Source organism: Sapajus apella, unplaced genomic scaffold, assembly GCF_009761245.1.
Source record: "Sapajus apella isolate SASKATOON/1434 unplaced genomic scaffold, GSC_monkey_1.0 scaffold28, whole genome shotgun sequence".
Taxonomy (NCBI): domain Eukaryota; kingdom Metazoa; phylum Chordata; class Mammalia; order Primates; family Cebidae; genus Sapajus; species Sapajus apella.
Window position 1 is genome coordinate 12,692,675 of NW_022436968.1, and position 14,084 is coordinate 12,706,758.

The window sequence follows — 14,084 nt, forward strand, 5'->3', positions numbered from 1 at the left end:
TCTTTGCTTCTCCAGATGTTTAACTAGCTCTGCTTTATAGTTATCTTATTGAACTCTTAGGCCTAGCTCAAATGAAATGTGCTGTTAAAGTATTGAATTTTTATTTATGTCACACATATTTGAGATATACTAGGTCAAATTGTTGATTTTTTTTAAATGATTTTAAAGTTCTCAGTTTAGAAGCACAACTGGCTGATAGTTTCTTTGACTCAAGATGAAATGCAGTCACTGCTTAATCGAATGCAGCAGTTGTGTTTTGTTTACAAAATCTTATCTAAAATAAATGCTTTCTGCCACATATCAAGTCAGCTACTGTAGGCAACTCTTTTAGTCCAGGCAGCAAATGGGCAGAATGCTCACACAATTAAGAGGAAAATTAACTTGGAAAAGAAGACACAACAGAGTGAGCATGACTTTACAGTAAATTGGATGTCCTTGTGTTGATGTCCATAGTTTATTTCTTTTCTTTCTTTATTGGTTTATTTCCTCTTCTTTCCTTTCTTAGTTCCATTTTTTAAAATTTCATTTTTATTTTGTTTCAGTATTATATATTTGAGCCCCTTTTTGTAGAATAGATTTAACCCTACTTAGAAGCCAAGAAGTTTTAAGACTTCATGGATGCTCGCAGAAGGCACAAGACTCCTGGGTTCAGAAGCAAAACTCTTCTCTTCTTGTGCATAGCACTGCAAGCAGTATGAGTGTTAACATGCACATTGATTCTACTTGTCCTCAAGTCCCACAGGGGCAACATGACATAGACTCAGGTGGGCACTGCTCGTGCAGTGGCTTTGCATCACAGTTGAGGAACACTGAGCTTCGGAACCCATTTTAATACGGTGAACAGTAGGCAAGCCTGCTTTTTGTCCTAATGGGAGACATTACCTCATCCCTCAAGGTGGCTGGAAGCAAACACAATGTGAGAAATAGCCTGGGTAAAAAGTGGCTGTGGTTCCACAGTCTTGGCATGCACAGCAGGACATGTAGGAGTACAGAGATCCATGAAGGTCTCTATCTATAACATCTTTATGTATGAAAATTACAAATGTTTTGACATGCATGACTCTTACTTTCGGTAGGTATGTGTGCATATTTCTTATATATTTTGGAAATATGACTAACTGAATGTATATATGGTAAACTATTAATATGCATCTACCTGTTCATTTTCTTAACCCAGATAATGACTTGGAACTTCAGCATCATTAGTTGAATTATTAACATCAACTAATTATGGTTCAGATTCATTGCCTTAAAAAGTAACATTTTATGGCTTAATAAAGTTTGTCTGCACAACAGAACAGGGACGATAGAGTCTTGGCTGTGATTTTACTTTCAGAAGTGAGTACAGATTGCTATGATTGATCACAAATGTCACGGTAAGGTACCAAAGCTGACACTTGAAACACCTCAGATGAAATGCTTGGTTTGTGACATGCATGGAAAATCATTCCAAATTTGTGATGAAAAATGACATTCTCTGATATTACGGTGTCAGAATATTTTCATCTCTTATTCAATGTTTTCTTCAGTGTTTATATGCTAAATTGGCACTGATTTCTCCCAACTTCCAGCTTGATAATCAGGTCCTAAAAGATAGCTGCAAAATGTGTTCAATCAGCCGACACTTTTCAAAGTTATCTTCTAAGAAATTGGATTTCATCAGTTTGAGACTTTTGGATAAAAACAAATGACTAGAAACTATCCCTTACTTGTGGTCATTTTAATGTACCAGAAGGTTTAAGCATTTATCCACATTTACATCTATTAAAAAAATGGAAATTTAGATGATTACTTTGGGAAAAACAGGTTAAGCTGTAGGAGAAGTGGACTAAGAGGGAAAGTTGTCTGTAGTCCTCAAGTGCTGCTAGGCAAAGTGGGAGTTTAATGAAATTATTTCTAGAGTCCCTAGAAGACAGGGTCTGCTTATGTCAAATGCATTTTTCTTCTCATTATCCCAAGAAGAACATGTTCTGTTAGTGTTAATATTCCTGAAACAACAACAAGCAAAAACACCTTTTACCATAAGCCAACCTTGTATTTATCATAGTTCATAAAATCAAAGAGAGGCTATAAAAGTTACAGAGAGGTAACAACTGGACCCTTTCTTTGGGATAAAGAAAATCAGGGATCAGAATATTATAGGGCAGGGAGTAATGATAGGTAGGTGAGTCAGCCTGTGAGGGTGATATTGGTAGTACCTAGGGTGGGAGCAATACTGTCCCTACAGCTGGGTCCTGGGGGCCTCTATCTTGGTCCCTCCTCTGGCACTACTCTGGCCATGCCCCACTCCACAGATGAGACGTCCATGGACATAACTGGAAATGTCCTCGTAGAGTCTGCACACCCCACTCTTCTTGACTGAGAATGAAACCTGGAGCCTTGGAATTCCACGTCCACATGCATTAGAGTCTGCCTCTAGGCCCGCATGAGCTTTTCTTCAGGTCTGTCTTCCATGGGTGGACTAGACTAATGGTGATAACTACCATTTACTTCCCCTGCCGTGAGAGGTTTCCTTCCACATCTACTTTGCTTCAATTGAGACTCATGGGATCTCAGAACTTCTTTGTTAGGGAGAGGCAGATATCTCTTAAATGTCTTAGAACTCTGTAGCTCTAGTTACCTGTATGTTTTTCATCTACCTACTGTCAAGTATGAAAAAGTCAGATTGCAAACAGCCTTTTTCGTCACTTGAGAACTCACTTGTCTCACTTTCAGCCAATTATCTTGTTGAATCTCTGACTTATAGAACTTCAGTTCATACACATGTATTGTGTATTATCTCTTAAGAACGTGCTTGACTTCCAAGAGCTCTGGAACTTTCCTGTACCTTCTTTCCTTAGCTGACTTCCATGAACTTGATCCTCCACTTGCTTGCTTTTGCTATTTTTCAGCTCTCTTGTTATCAGTGAGGCTCCTATTCTGTTCTCTTTCTGGTCAAGCCATATAACTTTCTTTCCCCTTTTACTATCATTCAATTTTCTTTGATTATTGTCTTTTATAATGCATTTTCTTCTTCTTTTTTACCTCTAGGATGCTTTTGTTCATTGTAAATAAAATCATAAATGTTGATGAAAGGTGTAAGAAGATGTAGAGAGACCTACTGTAGCATTTTCTCTTATAGGAGTATCCTTGTTGTCAATGTACAGTGTACCTTAGGCTGGCTTCTTGGGTGTGTAACCTGTGTAGTCACACAGAGTTCTGACTCGGAAGGAACTCACACTTGATTTAAAGCCATGCTGTTGCTGCATGGCTGTAATGCTAGCTACTCTGAGGTGAAAGGACTGCTTGAGGTCAGGAGTTCAGGACCAGCCTGGGCAACATAGGAAGACTCCATCTTAAATGAAAAATAAAAGTGAATAAAACTGAACGAACAATACCCCATGCTGTTGCCATCTTAACAATCTTACAAAATTTATCCTTGAATTCTATTTTGTAATTGAAGCTCAATGGGATAATGAAACATGTGTCAGGGGCTGGGAGCCTAGGCTCATTCCTGGGGTGTCTAGCACCAGCCTTTTCGTGACTACTTTTTCCTCTTCTGGGGATAACAGCCCTTCTCACCTCTCCCTGCAGTGCTAGGTGACCACTGCCATCCTCTGGGAGGCAGAGATGACAATTTATTGTGTGTAGCGAGGAGTGAGGGAGGGTAGGAGGAAAGGGAGTCCTGAATTCACTTATTGTCTTCAACAGAGGCAGAGGGATGAGGAAGATTGGGGTCTGTTATGGGGAGTGTTAGGGTAGGATGAGGTGGTGATTGTCCTGACCATGGACTGGCAGCAATGTAACCTGTTTTTAAGGATCCATGGTGGTCCCTTGTTTTCTGTAGGATGGGACAGAGGGTGCATGGAAAGGTCAGATGCCTGCTGTGATTTCCCCAGAGCCTACCCCAGCTGTGTCCTGGTGTGTCACTCCTGCTGATGGAAGGGGAACCCAGCAGCCAGCAGACCTACGTGGGAACCTGACCTAGCCATGCAGTGGGCCCAGGTTGCCGGTGAGAGTCTGCACTTAACTGTTAGAATCCAAGGCCTCAGGGAATATTTCCACAGCCAACTTTGTGATGGAGGAATTCTTCCTTTTTCCATTCCTGCCAGTTCTGGGTTGGCTTTGTTCTGACCAGCTCAAGGAACCCTCTGAAATAAGATTTATGCAATTTTGGTGATTTTGCATACAAGTTCAATGCTTTTATATTTGCTTTTTTTTTTTTTTTGAGACGGAGTTTCGCTCTTGTTACCGAGGCTAGAGTGCAATGGCGCGATCTCGGCTCACCGTAACCTCCGCCTCCTGGGTTCAAGCAATTCTCCTGTCTCAGCCTCCCAAGTAGCTGGGACTACAGGCGCGCGCCACCATGCCCAGCTAATTTTTGTATTTTTAGTAGAGACGGGGTTTCACCTTGTTGACCAGGGTGGTCTCGATCTCTTGACCTCGTGATCCACCTGCCTCGGCCTCCCAAAGTGCTGGGATTACAAGCATGAGCCACCGTATATTTGCATTTAAAACTGACATTGCACAACATGAACACAAAAAAATAAAAACTGATAAAATCTTTACTTAGAATATAATTATATAGCAATTGAAAATCATCATGACAAGTCAAGAAAAATGCCATGGAAGAAAGAAAAAAACATTATACCTCAAACTGCACTTCTTTCCTGCTTTTTAAAAAGGGGCCCTGCATTTTTATTTTGCACTGTACCCTGCGCATTCTGTAACTGGCCTTGTATGTAGCCATTCTTTGTGAGAAACTACTTCTGCCTATTCTCAAATAAAGATGCAAAAGCTAGCACCCAGGATATAAGCATTCTCTATAACCCAGCAATTCCACTCCAAGAGAAATATCTAATAGCAATGCATACATATATTCATCTAAAGCCATATACAAGAATGTTCACAGAAGTTCCATCTCTCTTGCCCAATACTGAGAATCATCCAAATGCCCAATAAATTCTGGGAACAGATTACATCCACAAGCAACAATATACATTAATCTCCCAAAGATAATGCTGAATCAGAGAAACCAAATACAGAAGAGTATACACAGTATAATTTCATGTGTATATATTTAAAAAATAGGCAGAGCTAATCTATGGTGTTAGCTACTGTGATGTTGGAAGTCACAGCAATGGTTACACTTGGTGGGGGCAGGATAAGTACTGAAAGAGGACATAAATGGAACTTTTAGAGTCCTGATAATATTTTCTTTCTTAATCTGGAAGCTGATGTAAATTTGGAAAAGCTCATCAGGTTGTAACTTAAGATTTGTGCATTTTCTGTATGTTTGTTATATGTCAATAAAAAGTAAAAAAAATACAGTAGAAAATCTTGCATTCTTCTATTCACCCACTGCTACCCTCCAGAGGCTTAGGCTATCTTTTCTTTTAAATCTGTGTTTGCATGTGTTTTTTGTTTTGTTTTGTTTTGAGAAGGAGTCTCACTCTGTTGCCCAGGCTGGAGTGCAGTGGCGCAATCTTGGCTCACTGCAACCTCTGCTTCCCAGGTTCAAGCAAGTCTCCTGCCTCAGCCTCTGATGTTTGTGCTTTAATTTTTAGATCAAGTACCATGTCTAGAAGACTGTGGCTTTGGAAAGAAATGCAGTTTGACAAATCTTAATCTTCCTAATCAGAAGATTGATGTTTTACAGAAATTTCATGTGCCTTTCAGTATCATAAACACTACTAAAAATTCCACCAATTGGGTCTCTGACCAAGAAAAACATAAAACATGACAGAAAATCTAAACATAAATGCCCGTCACTGAAAAGCTTTTCCATTCAATTTGTTGTTGTAGTTAAGATCCCAAGAACACAACAGCCATATTACTTTGCTGACCTATGCTGTCTCGGTTGGAGGCCAGTGTTTGATTTTGGCAAAGGGAAATGGAAAGTGTGTCTTTTCAGAGAGATTCTATGTTTATCCTGTTTATTTATGATATTTTAAAAAGTTAAATGGTAAACCCACAGAGGCTTCCCTTTTTCTCAGTGACCTCCATTTTGTAATCTTCAGTATATTGAAATACTCCTGGCATCCACAGCAAAGAGCTTTCTAACTAAATAAACTTAGCAGTCAACGGTCTGGTCTGTATGTACTCTTGAGTTATTTGCAATTCTCTTGAGACTGAAATCACTATAGCAATGACATTTTATTCTACCTAGATCCTTATTGGAGATGCCTATTAATATAACATTTATCAGAACAGATTAGTTTATTTTGGTGTTATAATAACACTTTTTACAGAAATTCAAACTGTCCCACCTCCTTTACACAGCCCTTTCTGTCTTCCATTCTTTCCTCTATCCACAGACAAAACCATTTAGTTTAGTCTGTTTTAGTAGTGGAAAGTACAGAACAATTTGAACTAAAAATTTAGAATGGGTTAAATTACCCTCTCAGACATCTAGTAGCCCAAAGCTCTGGCAAAAGGTAAGATTTTGAGATCCAGGATACAACTGGGAGTATAGCTAAACATAGAACTAATATGAACTGAGAACTACTTTATGGATTTAAAAAATGGAATGAAATGAAGTGGATGGAATAGTGTAGAATCCAAAGAATCAATTGAATAGATGTAATCGATATAGCTTAGTAAGATGTGCTGAAAAATGGCTGGAACATTTGAGAAGAACCAGGAGAAATTCCCTGAACCATGAGATAACATGGAAGGAAATATATTCTAGGGAATTTATGGCCCTGTGTTAGGTAATCTCGGCTGATTCCTATAAGTAATGGATACCCCTAAAATCAGAGATCACAGAATACTGAATTGTTCTATACATGTTCATTGGCCCCATTCACCTTTTCTGTCTACTACTTTTCTCTTAAGTATGATTTTTTCCTCTTATTGAAAGGGTCTAACAATCTGCCTAAGTTCCTGAAGATTCCTAGCAACATACACAAAATGGAGAACTGATGTCTTTCTACTTTTTGTTTACTTTGCTTTGCTCATACTGGCTTCTTGAAGTATGTTAACATGAAACAAGCCTTTGGTTTAACAGACACATTATTTTTCTTAAAGATTTGTGATTACAGCTAAGTAATAGATCCCAAGTAAATGACAAAAATGCTGGCTGGTTTTACATCATCATAGTATGGGTGAGTTTAAGTGCAAGTCTTCTCAAATCTCTAGGAGTGGTAATTGACTTAAATGTGTCATTTCATTGTGGATAGGACTACAAATCTTTTTTCTCCTGAAAATACTTGCTGCTTCTTTCAAAGATAACTCTGTATTACCATTCAATTTTTTTTCTTATACTTCTCCCCTCATCTAGTATAAACCTTTCTAAATTTTCAGTGTGTACGCCCTTCCTTCATGAAGCTATTTCTGATCCTCTCTGTTAAAATGAATACTCAAAACTTTGTGCCACATAGTGCTTTGTTTATATGTCTCCTATGGGTTTGCACTATAATTATTTATATACATTCTTGTTTTTTCTACCAGTTGGCAATTTCTTTGAAAATGAAGAATGTAATGAAACTCTCCAATAGGATGTATGTAGGAGAATACATCCTATTCATTCTTATTGCACAGTATCTAGCATGGCACCTATCTCAAATTAGGCAATTGATATGCACTGGAGAGTTTCACTACATGGACAAAACAAACAAACAAACAAAACAACAACAACAACAACAACATTCCAAGGACAGAATTCATGCTACAGTTAATAAAGATTTCAATCCCGACTCTCTGCTCCTCCTGTTCGACAGACAGCCGCATCTTGTCTCCCGTCGCCAGCCACATCCCTGAGACACCATGGGGAAGGTAAAGGTTGGAGTCAACGGATTTGGTCGTATTGGGCGCCTGGTCACCAGGGCTGCTTTTAACTGTGGTAAAGTGGGTATTGTCGCCATCAATGATCCCTTCATTGACCTCAACTACATTGTCTACATGTTCCAGTATGATTCCACCCATGCAAAATTCCATGGTACTGTCAAGGCTGAGAACGGGAAGCTTGTCATCAATGGAAATCCCATCACCATCTTCCAGGAGCGAGATCCCTTCAAAATCAAGTGGGGCGATGCTGGCGCTGAGTACGTGGTGGAGTCCACTGGCATCTTCACCACCATGGAGAAGGCTGGGGCTCACTTGCAAGGGGGAGCCAAAAGGGTCATCATATCTGCCCCCTCTGCTGATGCCCCCATGTTCGTGATGGGCATGAACCATGAGAAGTATGACAACAGCCTCAAGATCATCAGCAATGCCTCCTGAACCACCAACTGCTTAGCGCCCCTGGCCAAGGTCATCCATGACAACTTTGGTATCGTGGAAGGACTCATGACCACCGTCCACGCCATCACTGCCACCCAGAAGACCGTGGATGGCCCCTCCAGGAAACTGTGGCGTGATGGCTGTGTGGCTCTCCAGAACATCATCCCTGCCTCTACTGACGCTGCCAAGGCCGTGGGCAAGGTCATCCCTGAGCTGAATGGGAAGCTCGCTGGCATGGCCTTCCGTGTCCCCACTGCCAATGTGTCAGTGGTGGACCTGACCTGCCATCTGGAAAAATCTGCCAAATATGATGACATCAAGAAGGTGGTGAAGCAAGTGTTGGAGGGCCCCCTCAAGGGCATCCTGGGCTACACTGAGCACCAGGTGGTGTCCTCTGACTTCAACAGTGACACCCATTCTTCTACCTTTGATGCTGGGGCTGGCATTGCCCTCAACGACCACTTTGTCAAGCTCATTTCCTGGTATGACAATGAATTTGGCTACAGCAACAGGGTGGTGGACCTCATGTCCTACATGGCCTCCAAGGAGTAAGACTCCTGGACCACCAGCCCCAGCAAGAGCACGAGAAGAAGAGAGGCCCTCACTGCCGGGGAGTTCCTGCCACACTGAGTCCCCCACTGCACTGAATTGCCCCTCCTCACAATTTCCATGCAGAACCCTTGAAGAGGGAGGGGCCTAGGGAGCCCCACCTTGTCATGTACCATCAATAAAGTCCCCTGTGCTCAGCCAAAAAAAAAAAAAAAGAAAAAAAAAAGATTTCAATCCCTGATTATACCAGAGGCAAAGAAAGTAATATTATTAAAAGAGATCATGAGGGAGGGAAACATAATTTTAATGAATTAAATGGATACCCAAGTATGGGACTGAATATATGAGTTATACAGAAACATATTAAAAATGAGTTATTATACTGAAGACTCCAAAAATTTTAGTATTAATTTTTGAGTTTACTCCTTTATATTAGACTCGTAGTTAGGCAAATTGCTTTCTTTGTAGCAGAGTCTGTGCAAACTCCTTTCTCCTTTGGTTCCTAGCATAGTAGGTCAATGTACTTACCAAAGGGAGATCTGGAGTTTTACACAAAATTAAAATTAAAATTAAAAATTTCTGATCAATATTTAAGTCAACATTTTCCGACTAAATGGTTTTTACGTATAGGCCAGAGGGAAAAGCAAAACTCAACTTTTAGGTAACTTGTTTTTCTTTCTGACCTGGTTGAGGACTTAACCATTGACCATTAGGTCTGTCTTTACATATCTTTATCTCAGCTTTGGTTTCAAAATAATTTTCTGAAAACAACACAGGGTCTTAATAGTCCACTTCTTTACTAGCTGCCAAATGAAACCAAAGTGCTTCTATAAAGGACAAGCAAATTTTCTCAGAAGTCTTGTGTGAAATACTTGAGATTTTTTTTTTCTTTGGTGTGGGCTTAGATGTAGACAGATATGTGCTCAAATCCTGGCTCTACCATTTATTTTCTAAGTAATCATGGGCTTGCCATTTAAACCCTCTAAGTTGATTTTCTCATTATTGAAGTAGGAGTCAACTATCATTTTTGTACGGATATGTAAATATGCACAGATACCTTCATTTGTATGTGTATAGATCATCTTTAAAAGGTTACAGGAAAAACAGGTTGCAATTGTTCTCTTTAGGGAGAGGAAGTGAATGTATTGGAGGTGTCAGAGATGGGAGAGAGACTTACTTTTCAGGGTATACTCTTTTATACCTTTAGAACATTGTACAACTACGTGTATTATTATTTTAAAAGTAAACTGCTTGATTTCAAAAATAATGCAACAAAATATGAAATAAAAATTCTAACACTGTTCATGACATGGTACTCAGTAAATACTATCTTCATCTTCTCTATTTTACCTCCAACTTACCCTCCCTGAGCTGGTATCTATAAGAAAACAGGCCCACTCTTTCATGGAAATTTTAGTGCTACCGTATTTTATCTTGATCTATCCTTGTGTTCCATTAAAGGAAGTTTTAGGTTTTCCATTTGCAATTGTTTTTAATCATGAAGTAAGCTAAAATTTAAGATTAATTTTCAAAACTTCTGAGTATTTATTTAGCATTTTGTTGGTAGGGATAATATACCTAAAAACTAAATATTTTACATTAGTAACACCTAAAGTAGATAAATACTAAATATATTTATGTTTCTATAAAATCTAAATTTTACATTATCCCTCCCCAATCCCCTCACCCCATGCTATCTCTCCCCTAGCTCTCCCACGAACCAACAGGCCCCGGTGTGTGATGTTCCCCTTCCTGTGTCCATGTGTTCTCATTGTTCAACAACCCACTTATGAGTGAGAGCATGCAGTGTTTGGTTTTCTGTTCTTGTGTCAGTTTGCTGAGAATGATTGTTTTTAAATTTATCCATGTTTCTGCAAAGGACATGAGCTTATCAGTTTTTATGGCTGCATAGTATTCCATGGTGTATATGTGCAACATTTTCTTTATCCAGTCTATTATTGATGAACATTTGGGTTGGTTCCAGGACTTTGCTATTGTAAACAGTGCTGCAGTGAACATACGTGTGCATGCGTCTTTATAATAGAACGATTTATAATCCTTTGGGTATATACCTAGTAATGGGATTGCTGGGTCAAATGGTATTTCTATTTCTAGATCCTTGAGGAATCACCACACTGTCTTCCACAATGGTTGAACTAATTTACACTCCCACCAACAGTGTAAAAGCGTTTCTATTTCTTCACTTCCTCTCCAGCATCAGTTGTCTACAGATTTTTTAATGATCGCCATTCTAACTAGTGTGAGATGGTAACTCATTGTGGTTTTGATTTGCATTTCTCTAATGACCAGTGATGATGAGCATTTTTTCATATGTTTGTTGGCTGCATAAATGTCTTCTTTTGAAAGTGTCTGTTCATATCCTTTGCCCACGTTTTGATGGGTTTGTTTGTTTTTTCTTGTAAATTTGTTTAAGTTCTTTGTAGATTCTAGATATTAACCCTTTGTCAAATGGGTAGATTGCAAAAATTTTTTCACATTCTGTTGTTTGCCAGTTCATTCTAATGATAGTTTCTTTTGCTGTGCAGAAGCTCTTAAGTTTAATTAGATCCCATTTGCCTGTTTTGGCTTTTGTTGCCATTGCTTTTGGTGTTTTAGTCATGAAATCCTGGACTATGCCTGTGTCCTGAATTGTATTGCCTAGGTTTTCTTCTAGGGTTTTTATGGTGTTAGGTCTTATGTTTAAATCTTTAATCCATCACATTACGAGAAATATCAATGTATATGATGGGGATATGGATGCAGCAAACCACCATGCCATGTATATACCTATGTAACAACTGTGTGATCTGCACATGTACCCCAGAACTTAATGTATAGTAAAACTAAATAAAAAAAAAAAAAAGAGAAAGTGATAAAGAATTACCATGAGCTTCTTGGAGCTATCCATGTCCCTAACCATGAATCAGGCAGTCTCCCATGTTCCCATGTGGGTAATCTGTTATCAGAGAAGTGAAGGTATTCTCTCACACTTCTGCTGTGTATGGGATTATAGAAGCTGAAGCTTCAAAATAAATACTGTGGGATTTTTTAATTAAAAAAAAGAAAATCTAAACTTTAATAACATAGCTTGTCTGTTTTTGTTAAGACGTATAGATCTAGCCTGATGATAGCATAATTCTTTAAGAAACATTTATGTTGTCTACTATGTGTGTGTCTGATACCCACACTCTTGGGTTACTTCATTTGAATTAATCAGACAAATTTCCTTCTCGTAGAGGTAACATTGCAGGAGACAGATAATAAACAATACAAGTAACAAGTACATTCTTTTGTATGTTGGATGGTGAAGTATGCTATGGGAATAGCACAAAGAAGACTGAGGGGAGAGGACATTAGAGTGCTGGCAGCGTCTTCAGCTTTAACTACTGTGGTTAGAGTGGCCTTGAGGAGAAAGAGACTGGAGCAAAGACTTGAAGTGGATGAGGGAACAAGCTACACAGAACCTGGGGGAAGCGTATTCCTGGCAGAGGAAACAACCATTACCAAGACTCTCTAAGCAGGAGCATGCTGGTGTGTTCAACAAATAGCAAGGGAGCCAGGGTAGCTGCAGAACGTGTGAGTAAGAGGAGGCATGGGAGGAGAGGAGGTCTCTCAAGTCATATTAAAGAGCTCAGTTTTCACCTTGAGTGAGATAGGGAAACATAGATGGCTTTTGGCAGACAATGGCAAGCTCTACATTTTCTTTTTCTTTCTTTCTCTTTTTTATTACACTTTAAGTTCTGGAGTACATGTGCAGAACGTGCAGGTTTGTTACATAGGTTTACATGTGTCATGGTGGTTTACTGCACTGATCAACCTGTCATCTATATTAGGTATTTCCCCTAATGCTATCCCTCCTCCCACCCCCTGCCCCCCCAGCATGCCCCAGTGTATGATATTCCCCTCCCTGTGTCCATGTATTCTCATTGTTCAACTCCCAACTATGAGTGAGAAAATGTGGGGTTTGGTTTTCTGTTCCTGTGTTTGCTGAGAATGATGGTTTCCAGCTTCATCCGTGTTTCTGCAAAGGACATGAACTCATTATTTTTTATGGCTGTGTAGTATTCCACGGTGTATATGTGCCACATTTCTTTATCCAGTCTGTCATTGATGGGCATTTGGGTTGGTCTCAAGTCTTTGCTATTGTGAATTGTGCTGCAATAAACATACATGTACATGTGTCATTATAGTAGAATAATCAGTAATCCTTTGGATATATACCCAGCAATGGGATTGCTGGGTCAAATGGTATATCTAGTTCTAGATCCATGAGGAATCACCACACTGTCTTCCACAATGATTGAACTAATTTACACTCCTACCAAGAGTGTAAAAGATTCCTGTTTCTCCACGTCTTCAGCATCTGTTGTTTTCTGACTTTTTAATGATCACTATTCTAACTGGCATGAGATGGTATCTCATTGTGGTTTTGATTTGCATTTCTCTAATGACCAGTGATGATAAGCTTTTTTTCATGTACCTGTTGGCTGCATAAATGTCTTCTTTAGAGAAGTGTCTGTTCATATCCTTCACCCACTTTTTGATGGTTTTTTTTTTCTTGTAAATTTGTTTAAGTTCTTTGTAGTTTCTGGATATTAGCCCTTTGTCAAGTTTTCTTTAAAGAATGACTCTGACTGCTGTGTTTAGAATAGATGATAGAAAATTAAGAGAGGAAGCAGGAAATAATATTTATTAGTGTAATATAGGCAACAAATTGTGTCCTAAGTCCTGGATTTCTATATGAGGTGAAGGAGAAAGATAATACAAAGATAACATGAAGATGTGTGTGTTAGGACCTTGAAGAACATGCCACCATTCACCAAGATGGGGACAACTGAAAGTATCAGAAATGGAGGGTAAAACCCTGGCAGGTCATTTATTGTTATATTCAGTGTGAGATGACTATTAGTTATCTAAGTGAAGATGGTGATGGGACAAAGAGCTTCAGACTGAATATATATATGTGGGAGTAATTTATAAATAAAGCCTAAATAAATAGTAAATAAAGCCTAAATAAAGATTTGAAAATAGTCACCCATTTTAGCCCCCCAAACACAGCAGGATATCCTGGTTGATGATTCTAAGAGAACAGTGTAGAACTGGTGGAAAACCAGGAAAAGACAATGCACTGATTCAGGGTGTTTTCTCTGAGGTCACTTCAGAATGAGGTGTCCATTTAGATTGTGGGTTTGGGACAAGCTCTTTTTTTCTGCAGATGCCTCTGTCAGAGAAGTCAAATAACTGACACTTTGAGCTTGAGGCCTGGATGAGATGCTCTCTTAAAATCTTTGATATCTTTGTGTGAGTGTGAGCACACTCTTTATGTGTGTATA

At 39.1% G+C, this 14,084-nt stretch overlaps 1 protein-coding gene and 1 pseudogene across 8 annotated transcripts in view; both read left to right on the top strand.

Annotated features, from left to right (window-relative positions):
- PDE1A (phosphodiesterase 1A) overlaps positions 1-14,084 on the top strand; it is a 404,046-nt gene that overhangs the window by 171,268 nt on the left and 218,694 nt on the right. The gene's annotated exons all lie outside the window — the stretch shown is intronic.
- On the top strand, positions 7,658-8,953 carry LOC116561078 (annotated as a pseudogene). The gene has a single exon (XR_004273279.1). The product of XR_004273279.1 is annotated as a glyceraldehyde-3-phosphate dehydrogenase pseudogene (transcript).